We start from the raw sequence: 14232 nt of genomic DNA on the forward strand, positions 1-14232 counted from the left end.
CAGAGAGCCTCCGAAGGGGATTGCTCCTCCTGGGATTACCAAACAAGGTTACAAAGCATTAATTTCAAACCAGTAGGAAACAGGAAGGGTGGTGGGGGAGCACTTGGCACTGCTCAACTCCACTCCACTCCTCTCCTCTCCTCCCCCCCCCCCCCCCGGCTTCCTGATCCTTTTCCCATTGAGTGGTGTATCCCTCTGGGAGCTATTTGCCCTTGTCCTGCAGTGCCGTTTGTGGTGGCCAGCCCTGGGAGTTGCCTAAGGAGCAATCCCTGGTGCTCTGAAAGAAATAATAGAGGGACTGCAGTGAAAAATAAATTACAGGCACGAATGAGGGCAAGTTGCTCTGTCCCTCCCTCCAATAAATAATGAACCTCAGATTTTCCTGGTGGTGCTGCAGTCACTGCTGGCCACTCCTTGTGCCTGAGAGGAGCTGCCAGACTGGATCAATCCCAGTGTCCATCTACTCTCCTGTCTCTGGTAGTTGCTAGCAGCAGGGGCTTGAGGAAGGGGTGAGATCCCCACAGCAGGCTGAGGTTGGGTAATCTACCCCTCATGTTAGGTCTCATCCTGATCCTGATGGAATCCCTAGTCATGGCCCCTGGCCCTGCTCCCCACTCTCCTGGCTCAAGGAGCAGAGGTGGTGGAAGGAACTGGCTCGGCGGGAGGTACCTGCTCCTACTGGCCTCTACCTGGCTGACTCTCGTGTCTGGATCATAGGGGGAAGGCATGAGCTTATCGGAAATATGGGGCTGAGGCTGCAGCTCCAGTTCAGCCAAACTCCCATCAAAGTCATGTGGGTTTAGCTTTGTGTGTGCGCCCTACGCACAGGATCCAGCCCCACGACTGGTAACTAATAATGCTAAGCCACGCTTGTTTATCACCGTTTTGTGGAGTTTAAGTTCCTTGCTGGGGTCACTCCGGGAGCGTGGACCTCTGGCCGCCCTCGTCCATGGTGCCCTCCGCACGCAGGGAGGTAGAGCTTCAGGGGCTGTCCTTGGGCAGGACAGAGCCAGCTGTTGGAATGGCCTCTCGACTCTGAATGAGACTAGTAGGTCCACTGACGTGTTGGGACTAGACCCAAAATTCAGGGCTGTTCAGAAAGCAACTCCTCTTGAGAGCTGTGCAGGGACGTGTGTATGTGTGTGAGGGGCACACACACTGACTGGAGAAAACACTGTGTAGGGGCATGGTCTACCGGTTTTACATGAGCTGGGTGTACAGCGTGGGTGCTCTGAAGCACTGCAGGGAGTGATGGTACTAGCAAACATGGCTGCTGCATGTCCCTCTGTCCTAAGGTCTGAAGTTAATGGCTTGGCATTTCTCCTGGCAAAACACCTTGTGTTGGCTGAGTAGAGGGGTAAGGTTTCACGGCCACAGAACCAACCTTCTGCTTATGTCACTGTCCTTCATTGCTGGTATTGAGCCACGCTGGTACTCGCTCCAGCATCCGAACTAGCAGCTAGTTTTCTCTGGGAGGTGTGGGAAGAGCCTAAGCTTGGGGCCAGTCAGAGGCATGGGTGCTGAGTATTTGGGCCCTGAAGCACTGGAAGGGGTGGGGTATCTTGGGGAATAGGATCCCTCTGCAGCATGCTATGTCACATCAGGTATGCAGAAAGGGCGGACGTGTTGTTGGGATTGGCCAGCAGAGCGTGGTGTTGAAAGATTGATCTGAGTTTATCTTGGACTAGGAAAAGCCCTGGGCTCGGGTTACAGCAAATTCTGGTACTGGCAGATAAGCTATCGGGTGAGTGTGTCTTGCCCCTTGTGTCTCTCTCACACACACACACCCCATTGGTCTGCTACACAGGCACACAAACGTGCACAGCATGTTCGGGGGGAGGGGGAGGATGGTGTGATACTGTGTGTGTGTGTGTGAGAGAGAAGATGCACAAGCAGGATTCTCAGCAGAGCCATCCCTAGGAGGGTGCAGGACCCAGGACAAATCAGCCTCCCCACTAGTCTCCTCACTGTCCAGCCCCCGCCCCTGTCTGCCCACCCTCCACTCTCCTCCTTGCCGCCCGCCCGCCTGCCTTCTCACCTGAATATCGGGGGGGTAAATGGTGTCCCGATCGTACATCAGTTGGGACAAAGGGCTCTATATCAGGACAGTCCTGATTTTATCAAAATGCGGGGGGGCCCCCCAAAGCACGGGGCCTGAGGCAGTTGCCCCAATTCACTGCATCCAAGGGACGGCTCTGATTATCAGTTACTTTTACAAAGGAACCAATGTCTATTTCAGATCCCATGCCCTATATCTAACTCATACAGCCCTGATTCATGTATACCTGTTGGCCTGCAGTAGTAAATTATCAATAATGCTGAGATGCTGCCTTAGCATGACAGGAAGAACCGTTTGTCCAGGTTTCCCAGCTTTCTGAGAGTAATGGCACCCCTGTGAAGAGGGCTTTCTCCAGCCACACATTAGATATTGATCGCTAATCAAGTAGGTCTACCAGGAAGTACGACCCCCCCTCCCTCCCATATGCTTGTACCACCATTAGGCCTAACTCATATCCCTGACCTGTGGGAAATTCCTTCCCAATTCCACATATGGCGATTGGTTAGACTCTGAATCTTTGAGCAAGAACTAGCCAGCCAAGCCCCTGAGAGAGAGAATGCTCTGTGCCACCTCAGAGCCCTGCCCCACCCCATCCAATGTTCCTTTGCCAGTCATGGCTGTACATAATACTTCAGAAGGAGATTTAAAAAAAACCCCTCCCATGATGCATTTGGGGGGAAATTCCAGCTGCTGGTGGCTGGCTGAAATCCTGAGGCATGAGCTTTTAGGAACATAAGACACTTGTTGCTTGTTCCATTTGCTATGCACGGAGATCAGCTAGATACCATGACCCTGAATTACTTCTATTTTAGTTTAAGGGAAACAAGAAAGAAAAGGCAAGTCAGTAGGAGAGAGCTGTGTGTGTGTGTGTGTGTTTGTCTTCTCTGTAACATGCTGCAGCATCTCCGATTTAGGGCATGGCTACGCTACAAACTTTTGCCAACACAAGTTATGGTGGCATAAAGCTTTCGCAGTTTGTATATCACTTGGGTACGTGCATACCGGGCTCCTGGCATTGGCGGTGTGTGTACTCACTAGGAGTGCTTCTATGGATGCACAGTGCAGTGCACCATGGGTAGGTATCTCACTGTGCAACTCATCGTCCAGCCCGCTGTGTTTTGGGAAATTCTGGCAATGCATGCTGGGGCAGAAACGAGTCACACAGGGGTTGACTGGTACTGCAGGATCAAGTTCCCATAATGCTACTTTCTCAGCCCCATAATGCCATCACTATTTTTGCACCAAATTTGAATATCCCATGGATCCAGGCAGGACTAGTTATGGGCCATCATCTTTGACAGCAGCATGGAACCTGCACAGCTCTGCACTATTATCATGAGTGTTGCAAACACAGAATGCATGGTCCACTGGTATTTGCAGCACCACAACAAGAGCCATGGGGAACATGATGATTTCCTTGAGGGCAGACTGCTGTGGGACATAGCAAGAACCAGTTCAAGATTTTTGGTGGTATTCATGAAGCAGCTGCAAAGGGTGGAGCACCACTTCTGCACCTGAGAAATGAGCACTGACATTGTAACGCAGGCTTGGGATGACGAGCAGTGGCTGCGGTACTTTTGGATGTGCAAAGCCACGTGAGCACCATGTGAGCCACCTGTTCAGGGAGGCTAGCCCCTGGCCCCGCCCCTTCTGCTCAAGGCCCCACACCTCCCCTGCCTCTTCTACCTCCCTCCCCTGCTGGAGCCCAGATCCCGCCCACAACCGCAGCTGCTGGTCCCTCAGCCCCAGGCTGCTGGAACGCCCCCAGAGCACTGGGCGGGTGGTATGGCCCCAGTGCTCCCAGCCCCAGAATTCTGGGCCGCACAAGCACTGGCCCCACCCCCCCGAGTCCCAGCCCCAGCTCGGGCCACAGGGGAAGAGCAGGAAGCAGGAGGAGGTCTGGGGGCAGAGCATGGGTGGGGGCCACGCCTAGCTGTTTGGGGAGGCTCAGCCTCCTGTGGCTTGTGATACCTACCATCCATGCAAGGCCATATTCCCGGATCTGTGTGCAGAACTCACCCCAGCCCTCCTGCACAGGGACACCAGAATGAGCTCTGCACTGACAGTGGAGATGCAAGTGGCTGTCATATGTGTAAACTTGCAATGTCATATTTCTGCCAGACATTGGGAAATCATCTTGGAGTTGGAAAATCCACTGTGGTGGCTGTTGTCATACAAGTATGCAGGGCCATTCACCATCTCCAGCTATGCAGAACTGTGACTCTTGGCAACATGCAAAACCTAACGAATGGATTTGCAGCAATGGCGTTCCCAAACTGTGGTGGGCTGATAGATGGCACACATATCCCTATTTTGGCACCAGCCCACCTTGCCAAAGAATATACCAACAGAAAGGGCTACTTTTCTATGGTTTTGCAAGCGTTGGTGGATCACCAGGGACATTTCACTGACATCAGCATTGGCTGGTCAGAGAAGGTGCACAATGCTTGCATCTTTAAAAACACAGGACTGTTCAGAAAGCTATGAGTAGGCACTTTCTTTCCTGACCACTGGATTACCATGGACAATGTTGAAATGCTAATAGTGATCCTGGAGGACCCAGCCTACTCCTTACTCCCCTGGCTCATGAAGCTGTACACTGATCACCTAGACGACACCAGGGAGTGATTTAACTATTGGCTCAGCAAATGCAGAATGACAGTTGAATGTGCTTTTGGTAGATTGAAGGGATGCTGATGTTGTTTACTCACAAGATTGGGTCTCAGTGAGAAAAATATCCCAATGGCTGTAGCTGCCTGCTGTGTTGTGCATAACATCTGTGAGGCAAAGGGGGAAAAGTTGCAGATGTGGTGGAAGTGGAGTGGCTGTCTGCTGAGTTTGAACGGCTAGGCACAAGGGCTATCAGAAGAGCTCAATGTGGAGTTGTACGGCTCAGGAAGGCTTTAAAAGAGCACTTTAACAGCAAGCTGCAGTAACGTGTTGTAATGGCTGTGCTCTAACTGGCCCTGTACTTTGGGGCTCTGTTAGGAATTGTGCAGTGTTTGGTGCACATTTATGAGTGTAGTACTGACAATGCACCTATTAGTTTTGTGGTGCATGCTGTACATTAATGATTAGTAGCAATTGGATGTCAAACATAGTGAATGTCAGTGAAAATGAGGTAGGATCAGAGGGTAAAATAGGGAAAGAACAAGTTAAAAATTACTTAGACAAATTAGATGTCTTCAAGTCACCGGGGCCTGATGAAATACATCCTAGATTACTTAAGGAGCTGACTGAGGAGATATCTGAGCCATTAGCGATTATCTGTGAAAAGTCATGGAAGATGGGAGAGATTCCAGAAGACTGGAAAAGGTCAGATATAGTGCCCATCTACAAAAAGGGAAATAAGGACAACCTGGGGAATTACAGACCAGTCAGCTGAACTTCAGTACCCGGAAAGATAATGGAGCAAACGATTAAGCAATTTGCAAACACCTAGAAGATAATAAAGTGATAAATAATAGTCAGCATGGATTTGTCAAGAACAAGTATTGTCAAAGCAACCTAATAGCTTTCTTTGACAGGGTAACAAGCCTTGTGGATAGAGGGAAGCAGTAGATGTGGCTTAGTACGGCTTTTGATACTGTCTCGCATGCCCTTCTCATAAAAAAACTAGGGAAATACAGCCTAAATGGAGCTACTATAACGTGTGTGCATAAGTGGATGGAAAACTGTTCCCAGAGAGTAGTTATCAGTGGTTCACAGTCAAACTGGAAGGGCATGTTGAGCGGGGTCCCTCAGGGATCAGTTCTGGGTCTGGTTCTGTTCTATGTCTTCATCAATGATTTAGATAATGGCATAGAGAGTACACTTATAAAGTTTGCAGATGATACCAAGCTGGGAGGGGTTGCAAGTGCTTTGGAGGGTAGGATTAAAATTCAAAATGATCTGGACTAACTGGAGAAGTGGTCTGAATAGAATGAAATTCATTAAGGACAGATTGCAAAGTATACTCCTTAGGAAGGAACAATCAGTTGCACACATGCAAAATGGGAAATGACTGCTTAGGAAGGAGTACTGCAGAAAGGGATCTGGGGGACAAAGTGGATCATAATCTAAATACGCGTCAATAGTGTAAGACTGTTGCAAAAAAAGCAAACATCATTCTGGGACGTATTAGCAGGAGTGTTGTTAGCAAGACACAAGAAATAATTCTTCCGCTCTACTCTGCACTGATTAGGCCTCAACTGGAGTACTGTGTCCTGTTCTGGATGCCACATTTCAGGAAAGATGTGGACAAATTGGAGCAAGTCCACAGAAGAGCAACAAAAATGACTAAAGGTCTAAAAAACATGACCTGTGAGGGAAGATTGAAAAAAATTGGGTTTGTTTAATCTGGAGAAGAGAAGACTGAGAGGGGACAGAACAGTTTTCAAGTACATAAAAGGTTGTTACAGGGAGGAGGGAGAAAAACTGTTCTCTTTAACCTCTGAAAATAGGACAAGAAGCAATGGACTTAAATTGCAGCAAGGAAGGTTTAGGTTGGACATTAGGAAAAACTTCCTAACTGTCAGAGTGGTTAAGCACTGGAATAAATTGCCTAGGGAGGTTGTGGAATCTCCATCATTGGGGATTTTTCAGAGCAGGTTAGACAAACATTTGTCAGGGATGATCTAGATAGTCCTTAGGCCATGAGTGCCGGGGACTGGTCTAGATGACCTTGCAACGTCCCTTCCAGTCCTATGGTTCTGTGATTATCACACTGTGTCACTGATCCTCTGAGTTGCATTACATTGTACAGTACCAATAATTGGGTACTTTTATTACCAGCAGGCATCCTGAAGCATATGTTGGGAACTAATAAAGAAGAATTCTTTCCCAAACAACACAGTTTTATTGAATGATGAAAACACTTAAAAAAAAATAGCCACAAAAAATCCCATGTTGTGCAAGTTAAAAGCAAATATGTTAAAACCTTAATAAATGTATGAAAAATAGCTTAAAGAAGAGGAAGGAACATTCTTGTTCATTTTAGCTACTCATTCATCAACTGTGGCGCTCTCAGGTCAGTGTATGTGAAGCTGTGCTTGTCCTTACTGTCCCCTTGAGTTGGGGGGGAGGGGAGAGGGCTTGCAGACCCTGATGCCGTGTGGAACATTTGAGGGAGTGATGTAAGGAGGCTAGACTAGAGTTCTCCATGGACTGCAAAGGGAAGCAAGCCTGGGATTGTTGGACCTCTAGGTCCTCGGGAGTCTGCAGCCTCTGTGTTCGCTGCCAGAGAAGCCCCATTATGTCCTGGTGCATCTCCCTTTCCTTTTCCTGCTGGGACCTGTGGGCTGCTCTCCTGTCCGCTCTGTCCCTCTCCATACGGTCTGCAGTATTCACCCACCAGGCCCTCTGCTCACAGTCCACTGCCGCACTGGCTTGTGGGCTCTTGCAGAACGTGTCATCCCGATTCCTCTCATCTGTATCTGGCTGAGGTATTCTGTAGGTGTGGATAGGGAACCCTTCAAGGCTGCAATGTTAGCAGCTGCAGATAAAACACGCAGAGGCACCATTGTCTGTATAGTCACAATGGAGAGTGACCGTTAAGGTTCAGAACTCCCTTCCCTTGTTCCCCTGAAGTTTTAAGTAAGACATGCCCATTGTCACGTCTACTTCGGAGTGCTTGTGCCTGGCACCACTCAGCACCAGCAGTTACCTCTTCTAGTACCAGTAAATCAATGAAAAGCCAATAGCTGTGTCCTGTTAAATTGAGAGGCACCTCCCATACATCTGAAATGGGAAATACATTCACGCGTTGGTGGCGACTCAGTGGGTGCTCCGGGGCTGGAGCACCAAGGGAAAAAATTAGCTGGTGCTTAGCACCCACTGGCAGCCAATCTCTCCCCTCCCCACAGCGCCTCTCACTTGATTGGCTGTTTGCATCCCTGGCCTTTGGATAGGCCTACTGCAGTTCCTTCACTTTCATGGGCTGCTGCTGCTGCTGGTCCCTGCCAGAGCCCTTCTCCTGTAGCCCTCATGCAATCTGCTCGTAGCTGTTACTGTTTCTATGGCTGGTCCCTAGCACATCATCTTCTCCTCACAGGCCCAGGAGAGCCAACATCTACTGTCTACTCCAGGCCAATGCATGTCTGGAGTGTGTAGCTGGCATGGTAAGGTGGATGACTGCATACAACAAAGGAGCACTGCTAGGCGTGCTTGCCACGCTGGACAATCAGGAAAAGGCATTAAAAAAATTCATGAGGTTTTAAAGCGTAAGGGGGGAGGGGGCTTCCAGTCTCCATGAGCCCTGGGCAGTGGAGTTCACAATTGTGACCAGAGTGGTCTGTGTCGGGCATTGTGGGAGAGCTGCAGGAGGCCTCTGAGGGTCAACAGAAGTAACACAATGTCTGCTCTTGCACTGCATCGACCTCAGAACATCGACCATGGCTCAGTCCCACTCGGGGAGATGGTGTTATTGGGTCGCCGTAACGGGGTGCTAACATTGGTGGGAGGCACATGTAAGTGTAGACACATGCACAAGTAAATTGGTGCAAGGTAGCTTATGTTGACTTAACTTTCTAGTGTAGACTACTCTATCAAGTTAAGTGTAGAAACCAAGGGTGGCGGGTAGCATAAGCCGGGGAGGGCTGTGCCTCCTCAAACAGCCTGGAGTGGCCCCGCCCACACTCTGCTCCCCCAGGCCCCCTTCTGCCTGCTTCCTGTTCCCTTCCTGCTCTTCCATGGCAGAGAGCCTGGGGCAGGCTGGGCCTGGTGCTCACAAGGCCTGGGGCTGGGGCTGCTGGGACGGGGGCCACACTGCCTGCCCAGCACTGGGGTTGAAGGTGCTGGGACTGTGCCTCACACTCAGCACTGGGGTTGGTGGGTGCTCCAGCCACACTGCCTGCCTGGCACGCTGGGGCTGGGGGCGCTCTGTTCGTGCTGCCCACCCGGCACGCTGGGGCTGGGGGCGCTCTGGGCCTGGGGTTGGGTCATGCTGGGCCGGGGCCAGTGCCCATGGGGTTTGTGCTTGTGCTCTGGGCTCTGGCGGGGAGGGGGAGGGGCCGAGGACTAGCCTCCCCCAACGGCTCATTCACCCTCTGCCCATGGTAGAAACATAAAAGTGCAGAGCTCTTAAAACAAAGACATGACAGACATTGCCACATGCACAATGCTACTCTTTAAGCCCTAATATTTTTCCTCCTTCCTCCTTTTACAAGGCGATAATCTGACTCCCAAGGGGACACATGCTTGTGTGCTGATCGCATTTTAGTTTTTTACTGCTAGTAAAGGTAACCTCAGTGGGGAGTGGGCAGGGGGCTTCCTGGTAAAGTGTCTTTAATCACCTTAACATTTCTCAGAAAATGTTTTAGGGCCAGCACAGAACTGCTTCACATGTTGGAACAGCATGAGCAGTACAGACATATGCTGTGGGCAGTCCTTAAAAGCTCTGGGGGTATGTGTGTGTATCTGTCTGTAGTGTGGTGGAGAGACAAGGTGGGGAAGCAGTAAATCTTTTGGTTTGGTTTTTGAAAAGGCCAACCTTGAGTTCCTGGGCACCGAAAATACTCAGCCCAATATTTATACCAACTTTGTTGTTCTGTAACTATTGAGGGGGTGGCCATAACTAGTTTGCTGTTGCTTTGGAGTGCTGTCAGTACTGTGGTTTTGTATGGGATTTTTTTTAAAAAGAAATTCTGACTAATCTGATTAGTGGTTGCAACTCAGTAACCTGGCTGCCGAATTATGTGTGTTTCTATGGAAATAACTGGGTGGGGGCCTATGACATTTTGGATTCAAAGCTTAAAAGAAAACCTAGGAGCAGGTGGCAATTTGGTGTTTGGATTCATTGTCAGGTCAATGTTGAGCCACCCACCGAGGACATTATTGGAGTACGAACTGGAGCTACGTTGCATCTTTAGTTACTGCAGGTCACAATCTGGGAAGAAACTCTGCTTTGCAACTGACCAGGGCTTTGCGACAACTGGAAAAGATCCTTCCCCATAGAATTCATCCCAGGTTTTACTCGCTGAGGCAGGACTAGTCTATGGGAGTTCAGTGGGTGTCCATGCAGTACAGACAGGAACAGTAAAGCTCCCTCATGATGGAGTCTGTTGGGGCCTGACAGTGGTTGTGCATTCAAGGGCCTGAATGGAATTTCACAGCAAGGGGAGCTCAGCGTGAACCAAGCCCACTAAGTGTCTTGCTCTAGGGAGCCCGCAGTGAGCTGGGACACTGCCCTGCACTGTGTGTCAACCCTATTCCCCCAAAGCAAAAGGAGCTCTGGGTCCTGTTTGCCCTGGACTCTCCCCTAAGGAGGGGGAAACATTATTTTCTGCAGGTTGGCTCCTTGGGAGCAGCCATCTCCTCTCCCTGCTTTCAGCTGGGACTGCGTAATGAGTCCCAGACCCGCTTAGAGCAGTGATCCCCAAACTTTTGAGGGTCATGTCTCCCCTTATCTCTGTCCCCATTCCCCCAGGCTGGGACTGGGGCTGGGAGCAGGGCTGCAGCTCCGGGGGGAGGGGAGGACTCAGATAGGGGTAAGGGGGCCAGGCTGGGACTGCAACTGGGGGTAGGTCTGGGGTCAGGAGCAGGGATGAAGCTGCGGTCAGGGGCCGAGGTTGGGGGCAGGAGCGGAGCCACAGCTGGGCCCCTGGCCAGGTGCAGAGCTGTGCCAAGGCTGGGGATGGGGCCAGGTGCAAGGTCGGGACCTGGGGCCATGGCTGGGGGCGGGGCCGGAGCTGGTAGCACTCCTCCCCCACCCCTCCCCTCCCCGTGGGGCTGGCCTGGGCCCGATGCACCCCCCAGAATGTTTCTTCACATTCTTCTTGGGGGGCACACCCCACAGTTTGGGGACCTCTGATTTAGAGGCAGTTCCCCGGCTTGGAGTGGATGGGGAGGTGGCAATAGCAGCTCTGTGGGTGCTTCTCGGACCGGTGGGTTTGTGAGCAGCAGTGTGGTCGCCTGGCCGTGACAGAGCACGGAGATGAGCTGAGGTAGTGGGGACAATTTCTAGCCCTGTCCTTAAATGGCCGTTGACAGCAGATATTGGAGGGCAGGAGAGGAGGGAGAGGGAGGAACAGGAGAAAATTGGCATAGGGAGAACTCAGGAGAGAAAGCAAGGGACAGAGGGGGATAGATGGAGAGAGAGAGAGAGAGAGGAAAAAGAGGAGGACGGAGGCAAGGGATAGCTTGATTTCCCCCTCACATTGGTTTTCCCCTGGTGTAAATCCATTGACTTCCTCCTCACTTACCCTGGTGAGAGCGAGCACTCTTCCATGGTTATTGCTATTCATTAGCTAAGTTGAGTGGCAGCTGTTTCATGCTTGACAAGTGGCTATAAGATGTAGTAGTCATAGGACCCAAGAGACTATGGTCCACCAATTGCAGCACAGAATGCCTCAGTATCCCACCACTTGTAGAATAGAACATCCTACCATCACAGCATGGAATACACCAACATCCCACCAGTCACAGAAGGGAACATATTAACATTCTAATCGCCCCTTTTTTTCCAAAAGAGATATTGCCCCATTTTGTAAAATCACAGCAGACAAGGTACTGAAAAGAGACAGAAAACTACTGAACATTTGGGACATTCCAGATAAATGAAAAAAATGCATTTGAATTAGCTTTCCCTCCTACTTTCTTCATTGCCAGAACTGCCTCCTTCTCCCCTCCCTTAAAATGTTACTTATTTTTTAAAATGGCAAAAACCAGAAGAGAATTAAACATCTGTAGCTTTTTAATTAAAAGGTAAAGTTAAAAAGATCCCAGATGATATATGGGTGAAGAGAAGCAGAGAAAGCCCTGTTTGAAGACTGGGGCGGGAGAAACGATAGTATCAAAAGCAACTTCACAGGCCACAGGGATGACAGGTGTATATTTAACTTTTTATTTTATAATACAAAGAAAAGCTTTCTAGTCCAATTTATGAAGCACTGAAACCCCACAGCACAGGATACAACATCACCCATCAGTTTCTGCATGGAACGCATCCATGTTCTAAGTGCCCCCTTTCCCAAAATAAATATTGCCTGATGCTTTAAAATGCCTTTTTGTATCAGTGTAGCTTTACCCATACAGCTGCACCAGTGCAAGACACATGGTAGGTGGGGCTCGCACAAATGCAACTCACTCCGTTTTACACTGGCACAGTGCATCTATGGGAGAGGTTTGCACCCGTGTAGCTAATGATGCAAATATACCTAACGTAGCCAAGTCCTTAGAGCAGAAAAGGCACTGAAAAGAGGCATGCAGAAAGCTAGTGAGCATTTGGGATGCCCCATTAGTGATAATGACCGGGAAGGGATAAAATAACGAATTTGCTTTTCTTCATGTTCACATAAATTAATTATACTGTCAGATTACAAATCACTGTTTCAGTGTCTACTCATGTTGGAATTATCCTTCCATGAGCCAGTTCAGGCCAATCAAAGAACTGCTCAACTGCATCACTCAAACGGCTCCTGGGAACGGGTCATAATTTCAGAGAGAGAGAAGCCGATCAGGAAACAGTATAAATAACTAAAATGTGTTTTGTAACAGGGATTATAACAGGGGTTGCAGTAGTGTTGTGAATGGTGAGGACAAAAATGCATGGGATCTTTAGTCCCTTGTAAACTGCAAACCCTTCTGATTAGCCAGGAAGGGTGAAACCCTGCTTGTCTTACTCATGTGTGTAGCCCCAAGGTGAAGGCAAAGCTGGTAGTCTTCCCACATGAGGATGCAAGCAGGATCTGTCCCTTAGTGGTGAACTGAGAAGAGAGACTGAAAAATGTTGGCTTTACCCTTTCCTGCACTTTACAATGCATAAAGATGACCTCAAATTTACAAGAAAAATCCTGCTTGCTATTTACACGAGGCATCCCAGATCCTCACATCCCTCTCTGTGCTGGAGGATCTTGGGCAGAACTCTGGAGAGCCTGAACCATAAGATCATCTCTGGTGGCTGTAGACAGAGCTGTGACTCCCCTTCACCTCAACCAATGGGAGAAGGGTTAAGACTTAGCACCCCCTTTCCAGGAAGCAGTAAGAAAGCAGGAGACAGCTCGCAGCACAGCCTAGAGTGACATCATCCTTCAAGTCCTCCAAAGATCTCACCAAGTCTTCTAGAACGGAAAGGGAAGTGAGCGCTTGATGTTCCAAATGTTAATACTGTACATAGAAAATCCCCCCTGGCCCCCCCCACACACGTATTTTAAACCTTTGGGACAGAAGCAAGAAAGGGCAGGTATATAGATATATGTAGATATAGATAGCGCTATAAAATCTTGCTTTGCAGTTCACTTAGACAGAGGCAGTTTCTGGAGTGTAAATCTTAGCTCTTGTTGGGCTAATTCACATTAATACAGTGACCCAATGAGTCCTGATTCTCATCTCACCTCCACCAGTTTTACATCGGTGTTAATTTCATTGACTTCAATAGTTACTTCTGACTTGCCCCAGTGTAAACAAGATCATAAGGCTCTGTATCTCTAGTAAGAGAGAAGAAACAGACCCTAACTAAGCTAAAAAGGCAAGACAATTTGAGGATTACTTCCTAAGGGTAAGAATGTCCTCAGATTGTCCTTCTCTTGCACTAAAACCTAATAAAGCAGGACAATTGAAATCTACAGGTGAGGGAAATCCATGAGCCCTAAAGATGTCACGTTGGTTTATGTGTGGATTTCTCATGGATGGCCCTGCATTCTGCTAGATCAAGTTTCTGACCCCTATTGTGAGTGACCCTTTGACTGCAAATGAATGCTGTGATGTACTTTAGACTAGAGTCTGCAGCCAAAAGAGGCTGCACCCTTAGTACTAAGGGATGTGTGAACATTTATGTGGAATAGAACTTTCAAACCCAGTCCCACGACTACTTAAAAGCCAGACAATTTGATCCTTTCACTGATGGTTACCACACCAAAATTATTCATCCAATGAGTTTGTCTAGTGAAGCTGAACAGACCTGTCCCCGGCTGACAATTTGTTCACTGGAAAAGATGCCATGCAGGAATAAAGTTCCGAGGACTCTAGGGTTGTACAGTCATATGGAATGGGAGGGTTTTAGGGTGGAGTACTATGAATGTTTCTTTTGATCTCCACGTGTGGCAGGGTGAGCCTCTGTATGTAATTTCCAGTTGTGTATTTCATGTGATCTCAATGCCCAACAATAAATCAGCTAAGGATCCCTTAAAAGAAGAGATGGGCCTAAGCCAGAAAGTTCAGATCCAGATTCAGATGTGGATGCAAACTTCCCCAAAATT

Source organism: Lepidochelys kempii, chromosome 1, assembly GCF_965140285.1.
Source record: "Lepidochelys kempii isolate rLepKem1 chromosome 1, rLepKem1.hap1, whole genome shotgun sequence".
Taxonomy (NCBI): domain Eukaryota; kingdom Metazoa; phylum Chordata; order Testudines; family Cheloniidae; genus Lepidochelys; species Lepidochelys kempii.